Here is an 18,679-nt window from a genome sequence, read left to right on the forward strand (position 1 = left end):
ATATGGAGATCAGAGCACACATATTCATTTAGCCAGCATTTACCACTTACCTGGTAGATATTCAGTACTATGCTGGGAAGGAATACAGACAATGGGTTAAAATCAGAAAGCATGACCCACACTTCAAACAGCCACCCTATGCTGCAAGGCCTTCTGGGTATAAAGACACAGGCAAATCTTCCCCCAGTCCTCTGTGAGTTCTTATCAACCTCTCACTCTGCCCTCAGTGTCTTCCAGGGCTGCTTAGAATGTCTTTCAACTCTACTGTTCTGAGTAGTTCCCTCTCCTCCACTGAAGTGGAGCCCGCAAAGCCCTCTGTCCCCAAAACATTTACCATGTCATTGCTTGACCAGATCCATAAATATCGGTGACCACACTCCTGCCCGGGTGCCCAACGAGGAGGCCACTCCGCAAATGCAGGTCAGCGAGCACCTGATGTATTTCTTGGGCTACAGACGAGTGAGAATTCTTAATGGAAGTCACTTCTTTGGTGACCCAGGAAATGTGGAGGGTACAGAAACTCACACTAAATCCCATCTTCTTCGATTTTTTTTTGTGTGTGTGTGGAGGAGGGAGAGGAGGCACAGGCAGTTTGCACTTTCTGGTCACTCAAAGGCAAACTGGCCCAGGGGTTGATTCTGGCTTTGGGCAAGTCACAGAAGCTGAGTATAAATTTCAGAACCATTGTAGCTAAAATAAGCAAATGATGCCGCAGTAATTTCAGGACAGCAAATGGATGATTACAAAGTGGTGTGGAAAGATGTCGTTTTCCAGGACGAAGGAAGGGTAACCTTTGGCTGGAGGGTTTCCCAGAGGCCAGCCCACAGCTGAGCCTTGGGGGAGGTTATTCCAACTTTCCCTCAGGAGGATGGGCTAGAATGAACACCCACCTTGGACAAGCAACTTGAAAGATTTTATTTTTATTCTTAAATTATGTGTGCATGCTGAGGTAGGGTCATATATGTGCGTGAGTACCCATGGGGACCAGAAGAAGGCATCAGATGCCCTGGAGCTGAGTTATGGTAGTTGTGAGCCACCTGATGTGGGTGCTGGGTCCTGAATTCAAATCCTCTACAAGACAAGCAGTATGTATTCTTAGCTTCTTAGCCACCTCTTCAGCCCCAGAGGGGTGTGTGTTTGTGTGTGTGTGTGTGTGTGTGTGTGTGTGTGTGTGTGTGTGTGTGCTCTACCATGTGAGCACATGTGCAGGCAAGACATTGACAGTGGGTTGTCTTCCTCAATCATTTCTCCATCTTGCTTTTGAGACAGTGTCTTTCACTGTACTAGGCACTTGCCACTCTGCCTGACTTGGCTGGCCGGAGAGTCCGCAGAGCCTGTCTCTGTCTCCCAGGGCTGGAGTCACAGAGATGTGACATCATCCTCAGTTGGCACATGAGTGCTGGGCATCGCAGCTCAGGTCCTTGCAACCATGCCATGGACTTTATCACATGAGCCTGAGTCTCCTGCTGTGTAGCCGTGTGACCTTGGGAAGGCTTCTTCCAGCTCTGGATTCTGTTTCTTCCTTGGTTAAAAATAAGGTTTCATTTTCACTGTCTTGTTTCCAAAATTCCTTCTAGGTTCCAGAGAATCTGGTTCTGTGAGCCACTGTGATTTCCTCACCTTATGATTGGCTTGTTGTCAGGGAAACCATTCAGCATGCCCATTGCTCACCTGAGCCCACAGACAAACGAGGCCTTAGGTTGCTCAGGTGCCAGAGGTGGGCAAGATGAGGATCTACTGAGGCCTACCCGGTAAGACAGTGTCTAGAGCTTTGCCGTGCCCCAACATGGACAGGAGGTTATGGCTAAACCTCTGGCCCATGAGCCATGTGGTCTCAGATTACCTCCTCTTGACCCTGCATCTTCACCCACACAGTGACGATCTCTGGTCCCTTCCCTCTCTTCTGCCCTGCCCACGCTGGCAATGGGCAGTGTCTTGTGCAGGGAAGCAAGACTCGGCAGAGCTTTGATCGTTCTCTCACTGCGTGTTAGGCCTGTGTGGGGGCTAGGTCTCTGAGCCAGGGATGGGGGCGCTCTGGGTCCTTGGCCTCATCCCAGCAACCGAGCACAAGGCAACTCTTACTTCTAGGAGTTTGTTTGTTTTTGTTTTTTTGTTTTTTCGAGACAGGGTTTCTCTATGTTATCTTAGCCATCCTGGGCTCGCTCTGTAGACCAGGCTGGCCTTGAACACACAGCGATCTGCCTGCCTCTGCCTCCCGAGTGCAGATTAAAGGCGTGAGCGACCACGCCTGGCTCTACTTCAAGGTTTTTCTTTCCTAATGCATTCCTGCTCTCTCCCGTTCCTCCGTCCCTCCCTTTCTCCCTTCCTCTTTTTCTCCCTCCCTCCCTTCCCCTATTTTGTTTGAAGTATGCATAGCTTCCTTACGAGCATGGAATTAGACACCTTCTCTGGCCCCAAGCTGATTAGTTCAGAAGTTCGGACCCGTGCTTCTCTGGGATGCCCATGTTGATTTGTGGGTGGGAGATGGAAGTCACTGGGAATTTAGGAACTATACATCCCAGGATCAGGCCAGAGCATGCGCACAAATATATGTATGCCTGTGCACATGGGCATATGTGTAAGCCTGTTTATGAAGGTTGGAAGTTGATGTTGGGTGTCTTCTTTCATCTCTCCATCTTATTTTTGAGGCAGGGCCTTTCAGTGATTTGTCTAGACTGGCTGGAAGAGTCCCAGGGCTCCTCTCGTTTCATCTTCCCAGCACTGGCACTACAGGCAGGTGCTGTAATGTTTCTTTGTACAGGGAGCTGGGAATCTGAACTCAGGTCCTCATATTTTCATGGCAAGCACTCCCTAAACTCCAGACTTCTGCATTATTATTTGTTCTTGTGTGCGTATGTGTGAGTGTGGGTTTGTGCATAGTTGTGAGGTACCTGCAGAGGCCAGAAGGGGGCGTTGGCTCCCCTGGAGTCTGAGTTGCAGGCAATTGCAAAACGCCTGATGTGAATGGTGGAAACCAAACTTGGGTCTTCTGGGAGAGCAGTGCAGGCTCTTCTGCAGAGCCATTTCTCCAGCTCCTGTATCTCTGCGCCTTTAGCAAGTTTCTCCTCCCCCCTCTTCCTTTTCTCATGTATCACACACACACACACACACAACACACACACAACACATACACACACATACCATACACAAGTTCTATGTGAGCGTGGCTGCCTGGCATGGGCTCTCTCTATCACTGGGCTGGGTGGCCACTATTCCAACAAAGCCACCCTTGGTATCCCACCTTGGACTTGGTATTTGGTCTCAGAGACTATGCCTCTAAGCAGCCAGAGGTTTGGGGTGTTTGATGGGGTGACCTGGCTTCTGCAATTTGTATGCAGGGAGGCAGCTGGATTGCAGGGATGGCATAAAATAGGGGCTGAGAGAGAAGCAGAAGAAGGGACGGGGAAGGGGTGAACCCTGAGGGCTGGGGACCACAGCCTGGTTTTTTTTCAGAAGCAGCAGCTTGCCCGTGGGCTCTGAGAGGTGCTCAGTAGATTTTTCAGTAACAAAGCACAAGTGATTCACATTGTGTGTGGATGTGTGTGGATGTTTGCATGTTCCTGTGTGTTTGTGTGTGTGCGTGCACATGTATGTAATGGTTCGTGTGTATGTGTGAAGTGTCTAATAACATTTCTCAAGAGCCATATATATATGGTTTCTCCTTGGTCTTATTTGTTAATAAGGCTAGACTGACTGACAATGAGTCCCAGGGAGATGAGATACCTGTCTCCAGGTATACTGGGCTCTTTTTTCTTATTTTTTGTTTGTTTGTTTGTTGTTGTTTTGTTTTTACAAGGTGTCACTATGTAGCCTTGGCTGACCTAGAGTTCATTATGTAACCCAGACTAGCCCCTAGCCTCAAAGTCACAGAAATGCCTCTTCCTCGTCCTCTTGGGTGCTGCTGGAATTAAAGGTCGGTGCCATTAAACCTGACGGATGGGTGGGTGGGTAGGGGTAGGCGGGGGGCGGGGGGAGGGGAGGCATGGGGGAAAGGGGAAGGGGAAGGGGGAATGGTCTTATTCACAGACTCAGGGGATCAAACTTAAGTTCTCATGGTTGCTAGGCCAACTCTTTACTGACCGAGCCCCTCCCCCACTCGAGCTTATGACTCATCTTCTGCTCAGACAAATCTAATTTCTGTCCCTTGCCCCATCAACACACACGGTCCGCTTTGCCCAACCAGAGCAGGTGGCAACTCTACTTGCCAAGGAGATGCCATTGGCTGCAGCTGACACTTTATAGCAGCACCACTCCCCACCCCCCAACACACACACACACACACACACACACACACACACACACACACACACACACACACAGAGCCCTTCTTCCCAGTGGCCCATCCTGGCCTCACCAAAAGCCTTCTTTGCACAGTTTCACCTTAAAGAAAAAGACACTTTAACCTCTTTAACCACTGGATCACTGTGGCTTGGACATGCAGTTCAGCCACCCTCAAACGTTTCCTTGAGAAAAGGCGAGATGCAGACACAGATTTGGCAGCCTGGGGCAGGGCCAGAGGATCTGCATCTTTAATAGGCCTCTGTGGCATGCTGGGCGCTGCTGGCTCAAAGGACCACACTTAGAACAGCAACGATGTAGATTTCCCATGCAAGGAATTAGCAAATGGGTTGTCAGTGAAAACCCCCGCGGTCCATCAGCATCTATCCCGAGCAGGAAAAAGAAGAAACTCACAAAAACAAAACCTAAAGCAACTCACTCATTTTAATTAATTAATGAAAAAAAAATCTGAATAGGCCATCCTTGTTAAGAAACCCCAAGTTATTCTCTCTCGGCATACAGGGAGAATAGTCCTGCACTCAGGAAAAAGGACTTAAGCCCACATTGTAATTAGCGTATCAATGGCTGATGATTAAACGGTGCTTTCTAAAGGCCCGGACTTTCTCTGCTCAAATCCTTGAGCGTCGAGCTACCTCTGGCTTCTTCCGGCCTGCTGGTACTTAGTATTTGTGCTCAGCCTGTTTTCTAAAGCAGACAGAGCTGCGTCCCTCCCTCCCGTATTCACAGCTCCCTCAGAGTGCAGCCCCGTCCGTCGCTGGTGCCAATCTCCTCACCAAAGACGTTGCTTTTGTTTTATTTTTCTCTTTCAAGAAACTGACATCTTAGCGCCTCATATCCATCTTAGTTTAAACAAATGTTTTGATTACATCCAAGCGCGAGCCCAACAAAGCTGTTGGGACCGAGCTGACGCATTTCCCTATTAGTTTTAGACAATTTGTTCTAATATTGTTGGGAATCGTTCGTTTATACACCCATACAGATTTGATTACTTTACTTGTTTCATTAATCTTTATTTGTTTAATCATCTGTTTAATCTGTTTAATCGTTGGTTTAAGTGGAAAGCTTACATGAAGATGTTTCACGTTGGCTCATCCAGTCTTCCTGACGTGGAGCCCAGCGTTCCTTTTTGACTATTTATCACGTTCTTTTATAGGGCTTACTGAGCCACTTGAAAGCCTGTAGGATGCTTCGGGGAATTCAATAATTTAGTAGTTCTTCACCACTGAACATGATGTATTTTTAAAAATGTTATTTAAATAAGCAATATTTGTGGAATAATTTGACTTCCATTCTGGGCTTGCGGTTTCTTCTCTCCCAACCAAATGCAATATTTAAGTTGGCATGGAGACCAGTCTTTAAGAAACTGGGAAGGGAGGTCTGGGAGACTGGGACCGTTCTCAAGGACGAGAGGCTCTTGTCTGCTCCAAGTCCAAGTTGGTTTTTGTGTGAAAGCTGAGGCAGTGCCTGCAATCTGACAGCACCTTGTCACACTGTCGAGAGGTGACGTCCTCCCCTCCCTCTCTTTGTTGTAAACGTGTATCATGTTCAACCACCAATCAGATGTAGGGCCCTAAATCCATCTGAGACCCCTTGGGAGCCATTTGTGAATATGCCTTTGTACCACGTAGCTTATGAATCTTTGGTCAACCCATGTGTCTGTGGTGTGTCTTTTGTGGGAGGTTCCAACTGTGCTCCAAGTTGGGAGGTAAGGGTGCTGCTGTTGGTGTAAGCTACATGCCTCAATCTGAAAACAGCAGGTGTGACTTCACGGAGCCAGAGGGGACACCTTGGATTAGGGTGGGAGACTTGTAGGAATACCTTGATGTTGCAAGACACACGCATGTTAGGCAAAGCCTAGCCCCTCCCAGGAAGGAGTCCCCCTACCTCTGCACCACCCTCTCAAGTCCTCAGCATCTTCTGACACCTCTGACTACAGGCCACTTTTGTCTCTAACCCTAAAGTGACAACTACATAATTTGAGGCAGAATGGGGACTAGAAATCACTGGCAATGAATCCCCTGCCTTGACTCATACCTTTCTGAACTTTTTAGTCCCTTATCAAAAGAGCTTAGGTGAGAATAAAAGCAACCATGCAGTCTTGCCTTTACTATGTTAATTTTCGTGACCATTCTTGGATGGTCCCTCAAGCCTGCCTGGGCTGTCAATCTGCACGTGTGTATTGGGCAGGGAATGGTCTTCTTGATTCTAACCTACCCCTTTCACCTTTTAGACGTGATCACGTGGGGAACATGCCCATTTGCCTCCCCCAGTATGCCTGAATGCATCTGGGTTAGTCTCCACTCTCACTGGACACATGCCCTTGGGTAAGTTGTTTGACATTTTGGGTTCCGTTTCCCATCCAATAAGTAGGAATGACAAGAGCTCTTGCCTCACTGCTCCTGTTAAGAATGGCATAATTAGCAGGCGTCCATGCCTGCTTGGCTAGCCTGGGCGCTGGGGCTGGCTATGGTAGGGGCCCACCTGTGGGCATATGTGCAGTTGTCCTCTGAAGGAGGAGGGGGAGGGGGTCCAAAGGGAAAGACTGCAGTAGAAGAGGTACTTATTAACCCTCCCCCGCCATGTCCTTCTGTCTGTCCTAGTGTTACCAGAAAGACTGAGTTGCTTCCTGTCACTAGCATGTTCTAGTCCTGACGTGCCCTTCTTGATCATCCTCCCAGGTACCCCACCCATCCCTGTTGCACCTACAGCTTGAGACTTTTTCTTTGGCTCCTAGCAATCTAGTGCCCAGGAGGTCCCTCCCTGCCCATACTTCCGGAGGGACTGACTTCTAATCTGGTCTTGTGTGGTATTGAGGGAGATGGGTTTATTAAGTGCCTTCCTTCTGAGCGCCTCGATTTCGATGTCCAAAAATCATTAGGCCTTGAAGCCACTTACTCCTGCCTCTGTCTGTACACTTCCATGGTATTCCTATAATATTCTTTCCAGAACATTCCCCGGAGTATGGTCGGAAGCAGCGAGAAGAATCTTCTAGAAGCAGTAGTCAGCCAGGACAGCTCGAGACATTAGCCCTAGCTGAGGACCTTCTATCATGCTGGGCTAAGGCCATGACTTCAGTGGCTGTCTAGGAACTTACAGCCTTCCAATTAAGGAAGGGGCTCAGGACTCAGAAACTGGTGGTAGGAGCAGCAAACTGGCCGCACCACCCAGCTCAGCAAATCTGGTTCTCACGGCAGTGAGCTGGTATGCTCAGGGTCGCCTTTAGACCGCGGGGAAATTGGGGAATGGGGATACTCTTTGTGCAGAAATCACTGCTCACTGCCCCGGGAGGTTCAACATGTTAAGCAAAGATGCCCCTGGGTTAACAGCTGCGCTCCCAGATTCTAGATTTAGCAAATAGACTTTGGAACAGAGACAAAGAACATTCTGGAGTTGTATTTAAGGAGGAAAGGGGAGAAACCTGTAACCAATATCCAGAAGTCTCGACGGTTAAGGTCTTCACTGAGGGTCTTTAGAACCCGGGACAGAGGAGAATATCAGAGCACACCAGAAAGCCCAGCCACACAGGCCCCAGGTCATCCTCTGTAGCCATGTCACACTTGGAGGAATCCCACGGACACATGGTCTGGTTAGGAAGCTGTATTTCCATTTCCTCCGCCTTCCACAGCCACAGGAGCAGAGCTCGGGTTTCAATCATCTTTGCATCTCATCCTTTCTTCCCACTTCCTCCCACTTGATGGTTGCACACACACAGAGGCAGCGGATCTAAAAGGTGAGATTAGTCGGAACTTGAGGTCTGTAATAGAAAGTGGTGAGGTGTTCCGGCGGCAACTCTGCTATTAATGCTGAGGTACCCGCCATGCGTCAGACTCTGTGCTAGGTGCTAGGAGTGCAGCAGTGGGTCATCTGGGCTCACTTCATAGGAGGCTGTGAAAACCAAATGTGAGACCTGAGTGCATCTTGGATACTGAGCAGGCTGTTGACTGAACTAGAGCCCGGAGCGCCTTGCTTGCCAAGCTTAAGAACCATGCTCTCATAGTGGTGATGACTCAGAAAATGGTTCGAAACAAAAGAGGGGGAATGAACTGCCTTGGGTTTTTGAAGCTTCTAATTACAAAACTAAACCACACTCATAAAAAGATAGAATAGCTTGAAGAAAGCACGAGACTAAAGTTCTCATGGTGTCCCCTCTCTGTGACACCATCTCCTTCCCAGGGAAGCTCTCGGTGTATGCATCTGTGCACCAGCTTGATTTTTAAAAATGCATTTAAAAATGTGTATTTTTTTTCACAGAAATAATAATATGCTGCATACCTGTTAGCTTATATAATAAATGTCTATCATTTCGTATGGGTGCATATAAGTTAGCCTTGCTGTTGGGGCTTTATTATGTGTCAACTTAAAAAAAAAAAAAAAAAAAAAGAGCCAGGCAGTGGTGGTGCACGCTTTTAATCCCAGCACTCGGGAGGCAGAGCCAGGTGGATTGCTGTGAATTCAAGGCCAGCCTGGTCTACAAAGTTAGACCAGGACAGCCAAGACAGAGAGACCTTGTCTCAAAAAAACCAAAAAACAAAAAACAAACAAACAAACAAACAAACAAAAGCCACCAAGTGTCACCGACTGCTCTTCCAGGGACCCAGACTCTACTTCCAGCATCTGCATAGTAGCTCACACCCATCTGCAGCTCCAGTTGACATCCTCTTCTTGCCTCTGTAGACACCAGATACTCACACGGTACACAGACACACATTTGGGCAAAAGACATCAAACACATATAAAAAGTGTTTTGTTTTTTTTAACGGTCACTAACCACTAACCCCGTGACATTCTCTTTTCAGCCTTTCAGCACTCACTGAGTACCTGAATAGTACAATATTGTTTTTACCATTTTTTTTAAGATTTATTTTATATGTGATTCTCGAGTACGAACAAGCATACACACACACACACACACACACACACACACACACACACACACACACACGCCTGGATGGAAGTCAAAAGACAACTTTCAAGAGTTGCTTCTCTCCTTCTACACCCAGTGGGTCCCAGAGAAGGAGTTCAGGTCCCCAAGCTTTGTGGAAAGTGCCTTTACGTGCTGAGCTGGCTCATCAGCCCTTTATTTTTATTTGTAATCAAATTATACCTGCATCGAAGTATACTTTCCACACATAAAATCCACTCACTTGAAGTGTAGCTGTTGACTTTTGACTGTGTGTATCACTACATAACTAGTGTTATTATGACCACATGTGAGTACACAAGCAGATCCACTAGCCTGCCTCTAGGTTGCTTAGCAACCTCTGACATCATCCCTTGCACACACACAGGCAGTAATAGTGTACTGCCATGCCTAGGGTTTTCCACAGGTGCTGGGGATTTGAACTCAAATCTGCATGCTTGCACAACATGCACTCTTACAAGCGAGCATTCTCCCCAGCCCTTGTTGTTTTGGTTTTTGAGACAGGGTCTTGGTATGTAGTCCAAGACGGCCTTAAACTTGCAATCCTCCTGCCTTAGCCTACTGAGCACTAGGATTATATGAAAGAGATTTTGTAATTCCTATATCTAACTGGCCATATGAGCTTAAGAAAACAATTTAGAAAAAATGGTTCTGTTCCACCCCGCCAGGAGCAAGGAGCAGAAAAATGTGAGCTGGGAATAAAAGTCAACATTTTCGCAAGCTCTATATAAGCACATGGGTGCCTCCAGTACACCATGGTGGGTCCTGAGATCTCCTCTTACTGGTGTATCCCACCTACACAAGGATATTTTTCCTTTTTCCTGTGAGTTGTGTGTCCCTGTTGTCCACCATGAGCTTGAGGTAACCCTGCACTCCAGGGCATTGTTCTAGAAGTAGAAAAGATGAGTCTTACTAAGTCACCAGTTATTTCCTCAGTACAGCCTTCTGCCCCCTGCAGTCAGGAATTTGGTATTTTTCTTCTCTTTGAGGTTGGAATAGAATCCCAAAACACGAAAGTTGAGAGATAAAGGGCTGACAGCTAGTGTAAACAGATGCTTTCTGTAAAGGGGGTTTCTCCCATCTCTGTCCCAGAGTCACTGGGGTCTAGGCAGCCCTGGGCATTCTCCATGGCCTGGACACACTGTGGCCAGTGGGGCACAAAGTGGCTTGCAGATGTATTTGCAATGGATAACAATGGTTATCCCTTCTAGTGCATGTAGTGGTGTGTGTGTGTGTGTGTGTGTGTGTGTGTGTGTGTGTGTGTGTGTGTGAGAGAGAGAGAGAGAGAGAGAGAGACAGAGAGAGAGACAGAGAGAGACAGAGAGACAGAGAGAGAGAAAGAGACAGAGAGACAGACAGACAGACAGATAGACAGACAGACAGCAACAGAGACATTCTCTCCTACCCTCTGGGTCCCAGGCACTGCACTGAGGTCATCAGGCTTAGTACCAAGTTGCCTCTACCTGCTGAGCCACCTCCATGCCTCGCAATGATTAGTGATGTAATATTAGTGATGGTTTATTGTTAGTAATGGATTATTAATGTAATATTAGTAAGTGGCCTGAATGAGAGTGTCTCCCAGAGGCTCATGCATTTGGACACTTGGCCCTAAGTTGATGGGGACAATTGGGGAGGCCTAAGGTGTATGGTCTTGTTGGAGAAACCAGGAAGAAAGGAGAGGGCTTTAAGGACTTAAACTCTTGTCATATTCCCAGTTTGCTCTCTCTGCTTTGTGCTTGCAGCTCAGGTGTGAGCCCTCAGCACCCAGTTCCTGTCTCCATGCTACTTGCTACCACACTCCCTCAGCACAGTGGAATGAATGGTAAGCCTAAGTAAACCCTTCCTTCTATAAGTTGCCTTGGTCATGGTGCTTTATCACGGCCATAGACAGGTTACTAGGTCCTGGGACCTGTGCAGTCCTGTAGTGCTTCTCTGGGGGTACTCCAGGCCTGTTCCAGTCCTGCGCTGCCTGCCTGATACCTATAGGTGTAGAGATTATGGTCTTCTGGTCTAGGAGTTGGAATATAGTAGCCATTTATCTTGATTTTTAATTTATCTTCATTTTTCTTTGTACTTATTTATGTACTTGTACCCTAAAGTAAAAAAGGGAAATGAAGGCGGATATATATATATATGTGTGTGTGTGTGTGTGTGTGTGTGTGTGTGTGTGCGCGCATATGTATGCAGTACAACCTTATTAGGAGAAGCAGTCATTTTGGCAGTCAGTTTTATAACCCACATTGCCAATAAGTCTAAAATTAAATGGCTTTCTCAGGAGAAGCAAGGCCTTCCCCTGAAAACCAACTTACGCAGTGAGAAGCGCCTTTGTGTGCTGCCTCTAGATGTGGGAGCTTCGAGTTCTGAAATGATCCCAGTAAAAGCCATACAAACAACGTTCAACGCAGATTGCAGGTTGAGAAAGCCTGGTGTCTGTGTGAGCAGAAAGCAGAAGGGATTCTGAGTTTAGCACTTAGATATCTTGCTTTCCAGATTGTACATAGTGTTGCTGTTTTCTAAGGGGGGGAAAAACCCTCTTGTATTTTATTGATGTATGAAATTGCCCTGAACTCTGTGCCCAGCTGTAAACAAACAGGATCATGACTATTTTAAAGTGACTCATTCAACCTTTCGTTTAAAGGCCGGGTTCCATGTACCCCAGGCTAGCCTTATACTTGCTATGTAGCTGAGGATGGCCCTAACATCTTCCTGCCTTTACCTCCTGAAAGCTGGGAATGCAGGGCGTTCCACCATACGGCGCTTCAGACAGACCCCAGGCCTTCGCACCATTGCTCTCCCAGCTGAGCCACACCCCATTTTCACCCCCTTTTGCTTCCGGGCTTATGGATGAAGGGGTGGGTGGCTGGGCTATGGTTCCGGTTCTGTCAGATCTGAACATTTCTCAGCAGGTACCTAGAAATCTCTGACTAATAGCATGCCGTACCTCAGCCCAGAGCAGTGGGATCTGAATCGCTGGGGTGGGACCTTGAGGTTTTTTGTTTGTTTGTTTGTTTGAAAGGTTTTCTGGCCTTGGGTTATGGAAACAAATCCAGACTCCAGGGTCAATGAAAAAGGAGAACAGCCTTCTGCATAAACATAAGGACCCTAGTTCCAACCCTGGCACCCACATAAAAGCCAGGCATGGTGGTAGCACATGCTTGTCATGCCAGTCCTGAGGAGGCAGGGACAGGAATGTCTCTGGAGCTTGTTGGCCAAAGAGTTTTGCCTAATTGGTGAGCGAGCCCCAGGTCCCAACAAGAGACCTTGTCTCACTCAATAAGGTGGACAGGTGTCCACCTAGAGGAAATGTTCTATGGTGTCCTCTGGCCTCTGCCCGGGCAAGGATGTATTTCTGCTTGTGTTTACAGGTGCACCTTCACAGATAGACAGATGGACGGACGGACGGACAGACAGACAGACAGACAGACAGACAGACAGACAGACAGACACAGACACACACACACAGGTCGGGGAGGGAGGGAGGGAAGAAGCACAGTGGCACTATGCAGATAAGGTCATCAACTGAGCTCAGAATTTGCCTCAGCTCTTTCCCTAGGCCCCACCCCCACCCCGCAGGCCTGGCTGAAGAGCTGACAGCCTTCTCTCCTGGCCTGTACCGGGCAGTGATAACATAGGCAGCTGATGATGGAGTCAGTCCGTAGCCACGGAGCAGATGTCTGGGAAGAGGAAGATATGGGACACAGACATTTCCAGAGGACTCTGGATGTGTCCAGGAGCCCTAGTTTCAAAGCTATAGCTCATGCTCAGTGAGGCTGTGAGCTCACTGGGAAACCTCGCACACAGCCCAGGGAGGTTAAAGGGCATTCTGCCTCCAGGAGGACTTTCCCCATAACAGAGAGACAGGAAGTATCTGCCAGCGCCACTGGGTGTTTTGACAGGGGAGGCAGCCTCCTTGTGACAAGCAACACAGACACATGGATCCCTTGGCCTGCCCCTCCCAGCCCAGCTTGGCTGCCCAAGGCCCAGTAGGAGGGTAGATTTCACATGGTGAGATCCGATAGAAACCACAGCAGCTCCTCAGTCGGCTTCACTAATCATCAGCCTCAATCTCTGGTGCGATATTTTATGAATTAATAAAAATGATCACGGGCAGTCCAGGGGGACCCTGGGAAGATTCTCGCACACGGTAGAATTTTAATGAGCACCATGGGGAATTTCAACCTTCCCTTGCTTTTTATTATTATTAAAAAAAAAAAAAAACACACACACACACACACACAACTTCCCTTCTCCCTCCTAGCTGGCCCACCTTTTTTTATTTTTGAAAAAAAAAAAAATCACAAGGCTGAGCGGTTCTAAATGACTGGTACATGAATTAGGTGTCTTTCCCTCCCTGTGTTGTTTGGCCCACCACACAGCCCTCCTGCCCCACACACCCGCCTGGCACACCTGCTCTCTGCCCTAATTGAGCAGATCATCAGCCGATTTGTCATGCTTAGCTCAGACCCCCTAACTGCCACCCCCTCCTCTAGACTGCCAGCCCTGGCCTGCAACACTCAGCAGATGTAGAGCTTGGTGTAGTGTGTGTGTGTGTGTGTGTGTGTGTGTGTGTGTGTGTGTGTGTGTATGTGTGTGTGTGTGCTTACGCCTGTGTGTTATGACAGATCTTGTACTCATTATTGAATAATTCATTGTTGCGTTAATGTCTTCAGATAACATCTCTCACTTCCTCAGTCCTCTGTCTCATCTGGCTCGCTGGGGAAAACTTGATTATGCCTGCCGCCCTGACGACAGAGTGAGTACACAGATAAAAGATAATTGCTTGGCTTGACTCCTCCATTGATATGAAAATAAGATTTAAATTATTCACTCCGGTTTAAAGGTTAGTTGAAGGTTATTACAGGGGATGAAGGGGGGAAAATCACTCTTCGTGCGTTGGGGGCTGAGATAAGAGGAGTTTTAAAGGGGCCTAAGGCACTTGGTGGGCAAAAGCACCGGCTTGCGAATACACCCGGAGCCCCTCTAGAGATTTCAATCTAGGAGAAGTCAATTATTTATAAGCAAATTATGGCCACCTTCTCGTATACATAAAACACTCTGCGTCATGAATAAGGACAGGGTGGTGTCTGCTCCCTTTTCAGCACCCAGTTTTTCTTGATCTCAAAGCTCGGGCTGAGTTACAATGGAAATTTAATGAGGTGGCTCCATTAGGAAGGCCGACTGCTTGGTGGGGGCTCCCTTTCAGTAAATGGCAATGCTATTTTAAAAAAAAAGTATAATTCGGCTTTAAGCAGGTCTCTAGCTAGGGATCTATCTGACTCTCGTGAGGGGCACAGGAAGTAGACCCGTGGGGGGGGGGTCCATTCCACCCACCCCACAGTCAGTGTCCCCGAGGGTTTGGGAAATGCTCTGCGTGGGAAATGGTCCCGGGGCCTTCTTCTTCCCGTGGAATGATCTCTCCAGCCTGAGGATCAATAATTGATAGCCTTCCATGTTTCTGGAAGTTGGGCGCTGGTTCAGGATGTAGCCAGCCTCTTCCACCTCATGTATTAATCATGGGCAGCCATTTTAATCGGACTAAAGACCCTAGGAGCTAGTGTGCTGGGCTCCCAAGGGCCAGCTTGCAAACAGCTCAGGAATGTGCTAGGGCCCCTCCCCCAGTAAAGTACCTCTAGGTTTCAGTGGGCCTAGAACTTCCTCTTGCCTGGTGTTCATTGATTTCTGGCCCCCTTATATCTGCAAACAGGGCATCTTCTGTTCCCACAGACGTTGCAGCCCTCTGAGGCTGGTGCAGCTACACAGCCAAACTAGTGGAGGGCAGGGAGCAGAGACCAGAAGGGTCTGAGTCTGGAAGTCTGGGAGTCCGGAGGCTCCTTGTAGCAGTGATGGAGTTGGGGCAGGAAAGCTGCCGCTTGTGAAGGGATGCGGTTTCTCTGTCATCTTGAGGCCTTTCAGATGGCAGTTAAGGCTTACTGGTTCTCAGTCCTGTGGCTATCTATGGGTATCCTCTTGGAAGGGACCCCACCTCCACCAGCTTATGGGGAAGATCCCAAACAGCCTGGGTTTTCCTCAACTATGCTGGCCTGGCTGATGGCAGGATCTGAGCTGGCCAGCCAAGGGCAGCAGAGCGGGTAAGGGCAGTGGGGCCGTGATGCACATGAGAAGAAAACACAGGTCCCCAAAATGGCATGGCACTGGTGGACAGTGTCCTAAACAGGAGGCCTCTGATCAGGTAAACATGATTGTGATTGGGTAAACAGAAGCCCAAACCCAGCATTCCTCAGGTATCTCTTAAGGCAGGTTTCTGTTTCCCAGGAAAGCACTACCTCCCTGATCTGCCCCAGTGGTTAACTACATCAGGCAAGGGCAACTAGTTCCGGTTCCTCCAAGCAGCCTGCATCAGCACAGACCCCACCTTGCTGACTACCATGTAAAACCCACTTGCCTTCTGAGCAAGCTGCTGTCCTCTCTTCTCAAGGTACACTGGTAGTTTGTTCCCCCAGTGAACCTTTTTTTTCTACCCAAAGAGTGGTCCAGTTCAGTGGTCTCACTGTGCCCTCGCTTACAGTGAGCATCACTGAGAAGCATAGGTTTGCTGGGTTCAAGGGGTCAAGTGTAAGATACTAACTATTCTTTTTCCCTACTTGTCTAGACCTGGAGCTGGTGGCACCTACTAAAGCTCAAAGACAGACGACAGCGAGAGCAAGAGAGAGAAAACCAAGTGAACACCTGCGTGTGTTTAGTCATTTCACCGAGAGAGGTTAAGTGACGTGTCCAAAGTCAAACGGCATATGACGGCAGAGTTTAGACCCAAGTTCAGACGCCGTAGCTGATGACATTTTAGGATTGTTTTGGTATGGTGTATCTGAGCTCCAGAAAGCAGCAAGTGTTGTTTCTTGCCTCTGGTCTGGCCTTGTAAACATGTCGGGAGGACACGGCTTGGCTTTTCATCTGGAGCATTTAGAGAAAGACAGCTGGGCTCCTTTTATCTCTTAAATTCTGTGGATACAAAGTTACTAGAATATTCCTCAAGGAAGACCTGAAGGGTGGGAGACCCTGCCTTAAGTCATTAGATGAAAAGAAACCTTAGCCGTTCAGTTACGCAGAACAAGGCATGCTCCAGGAACTGTAAGGGGACAAGGGTGACAGTGCTGTCACAAATCCCCATCAGGGTGCAGGAAACATAGGGTTAAATAGAAGCGTGGCCTTCAAAAGAAGGAAGGCTGGGCATGAAGCAGGGAGCATGTCTGCATGTCGCAGGGGTTTGGGGGCTCCCCACTGAGGAGGGACCTGAGAGAAGCTGAGGCGGGGAGGGGTTGCTAGAAGGGGTGAGGGAAGCTAAGAGGGTGGGGGTGTCAGGTCAGCAGGTTGGATAGGGTGGGTGGCAGCCACAGCTGAGGCCGTGTGCTGGAGGTGAGCTCAGAGGTCAAGCTGCCAGGCTGGGGCGCTATGAAGAACTTTGGTGGTTAGCCTGGTCCCTGGTGGTTCTGAAACAGAAGGATGAGGTGTGGAAAGCAGGGTCTAAGGAAATGAGTAAAGAAGCAGTGGACAGGAAGCCTAAGGCAGGGACCAGGGATGGCGGGGATCAAGCCCCTCACTCCCCTTTCTTCTTCCTCCTCCTCCTCCTCCTCCTTTTTCCTCCTCCTTCCTTCCGTCCTTTCTTCCTTCCTTTCTCCTCCTACTTCCTCCTCCTTCCTCCCCTTCTTCTTCCTCCCCTCCTCCTTCTTCCCCTCCTCCTCCTTCTTGTGTGTGTGTGTGTTTACACGAGTGCACACATTTGCATATATATGCATTGGAGACCACAGGAAACCTTAGGCTGTTCCTCCAGAGGGTTGCCTTGTTCTTTGAGCCAGGATCTCCCACTGGCTCAGAGCTAGCCTAGGCATGGAGCCCCAGGGATTTACTTGTCTCTGCTTCCCCAGCTCTGAAACTGCAAACCCACACTACAACACCAGACTTTTTTTTTTTAAGAACTTGGGTTCTGTGGACCAGACTGACGTCTTCGTGCCTGCACAGTGAGCACATTACCAACTGAGACCTCTCTCCAGCCTCCATCCCAGCCTTCTTTTTGCCTTTTTGGTTTTCTTTGCTTAAAAAAACAAAAACAAAAACAAAAACAAAAAAAAACCCAGAAAACAAAAAAAAACTTTGATTAAGTGTTTTCAAAAACAAAATACAATCACTGACTTGGGAGATGCAAGGAAGAAAGTGAACACAAAAATGGAGACGATGGTGAGTTACCATTGCAGAGATAAAATATTCTGACAAAGCAACTTAAGAAAGGATTTATTTTAGCTCATAGGTCAAGGATGAAGTCAAGCTAGCAGAAGGCCAAAGCAGCTGGTCATGCCACATTTCCAATCAGGAAGCAGAGCGAGATGAATACATACTGCTTCCCCCTTGCACAGCCCAGGAGCCCAGCCAGGGGATGGTGCCACCCACAGTGGGCAATCTTCCCACCTCAACACAGCCAAGAAAATCTGCCATAGACATGCTCAGAGGTCTGGTTCCCAGGTGGTTCCAGACTTTGTAAAGTTGACAATGCAAAGCACCTCAGGAGCTTCCTTTGGGACATGTGGCGACGTTTCACAGGTGGTGAGTGACAGAGGGCCAGAGGAGAACTGGCCCAAAGGAGACCATACACAAGAGGTCTTAGAAGAGACATGCCTGAGAAACCTGTCTACAGGCAATGGGCCAGCTCTAGGACCCCGGAACTCTGACTATGGGTCCAATGCTTCATCTGTGAGGATGCACCGAGCCCTAGTTGAGAAAGAGAAATGGGGTGGGTATGGTGACCAGCGGCTTGCCCCTAGCCTTCTATTCTCAGAGAGATAGGAAGGTTAGATCTGGTAAGAAGGCCAGGTCTGGCAGCTCATCTGAGTTGTACTTAAGGGCACCTGACTGCACCATGCCAAAGAGTGTTTGAATTCCTTCCCGTCTCCAGGTCCTGGGTGCCCCCTCGAGAGTTCTGGGACGGAGGCCACTCGCAAGCACGAATGACTGATTGCCTGTACAGGACTGCTAGGCTAATGAGCCCGAGGCCGCTGCAGGGATGGCTATCCATCCAGTCGGTGCATATTAAAACCCTCCTAATCATTTTTGCTAGCTGGCTCCCTAACGTGATCCGGTGATGTGCCTGGGTTTAAATTCTCATTACCCATTTCCACCCACAGGTAACAGGTCTCGCTTATTCACTGAGGGCAATTTCCTGCCCCATTACCTGTGAAAATCAGAGAGCAGCCCGGCCGTTAAAAGAGCAAAAGAGCCCATTTCCTCCTCTTAGAAAACACAGTAAAGCAGGAGCCCAGGGTCTTCGTAATTCCGTGTGCCAGCCCACCCATGCCCCACGTTAGACTGTGCCCATCAGAAGTGGGCAAGCGCTCTAACTCACTCTCCCTTGCCACAGACCCTGGGAGTCACACCACCCTTATTTTGGAGCCCAACCCTTTGCATGGAGTCTGTTTTTCAGGACAGTTTCTCACCTCTCAGGTCTCTGCAAGC

The 18,679-nt window shown here is 48.5% G+C and overlaps 1 long non-coding RNA gene across 3 annotated transcripts; it reads left to right on the plus strand.

Annotated features, from left to right (window-relative positions):
* Positions 1–1,650: 1,650 nt before the first annotated feature.
* LOC311597229 lies at positions 1,651–18,232 on the plus strand. 3 transcript variants are annotated; one of them, XR_014779142.1, is made up of 7 exons: positions 1,651–1,751; positions 6,530–6,623; positions 6,900–6,977; positions 10,963–11,042; positions 13,891–13,973; positions 15,831–15,938; positions 18,123–18,232. It is a non-coding gene; the product is annotated as an uncharacterized lncRNA (long non-coding RNA). The 3 variants fall into 3 exon arrangements; XR_014779143.1 differs by lacking the exon at positions 18,123–18,232 and having other exon boundaries at positions 15,831–15,994; XR_014779144.1 differs by lacking the exons at positions 6,900–6,977; positions 18,123–18,232 and having other exon boundaries at positions 15,831–15,994.
* Positions 18,233–18,679: the final 447 nt, after the last annotated feature.

The sequence above is a fragment of the Acomys minous genome, assembly GCF_964271855.1.
Source record: "Acomys minous genome assembly, chromosome: 5".
Lineage (NCBI taxonomy): Eukaryota > Metazoa > Chordata > Mammalia > Rodentia > Muridae > Acomys > Acomys minous.